This window comes from Etheostoma spectabile, chromosome 15 (genome assembly GCF_008692095.1).
Source record: "Etheostoma spectabile isolate EspeVRDwgs_2016 chromosome 15, UIUC_Espe_1.0, whole genome shotgun sequence".
Taxonomy (NCBI): domain Eukaryota; kingdom Metazoa; phylum Chordata; class Actinopteri; order Perciformes; family Percidae; genus Etheostoma; species Etheostoma spectabile.
Genome location: NC_045747.1, coordinates 22,519,632 through 22,520,240, shown reverse-complemented (window position 1 = coordinate 22,520,240; position 609 = coordinate 22,519,632).

The window sequence follows — 609 nt, the reverse complement described above, 5'->3', positions numbered from 1 at the left end:
ACCTCCACCCCTCTTTAATGGAACTTACAATACATGTGCTTGTTCAACTAATTATGATAAATCTTAATATTATAATGGAATGGACACTTAACAATTAATAGAAACTGTACAGATCTAAACTCTTTTAATGTTGCTGTGGGACAAAGTGAGACTAGCCTCCAAGCAGATGCCATGTTTGTAGATATTATGTCTAGTGGATCCATACAAATAACAACATAGATGTTTTGGAACTTTTAATATTTATTGCCCCTCAACAGGCCACAACTGGGCAAAATTCAATAATGCTTGTTAAATGCTAGCAAAAATAAATGACATACACAGTATATACTCTTTGTAGTGCAAATAACGTGAGTGGCCTGATGTTTATTCTTTTGCGCTGGTGTGTGTGTCAAGCCAGCGTGTGTGTGTGTGTGTGTGTGTGTGGGTGTGTGGGTGATAATGCTCTGTATGTAGGTGTTAGCCAGGCCTCCCGCTCTCGACTACAACTGGTTCAAAATGCTGCCGCTCGTCTCCTTACTTGAACTTGTAAGCAAGATCACATCACCAACAATTTTAAGATTTTATTGTTTGTTTTTAAAGCCCTTCATGGACTAGCTCCAGTCTACATCA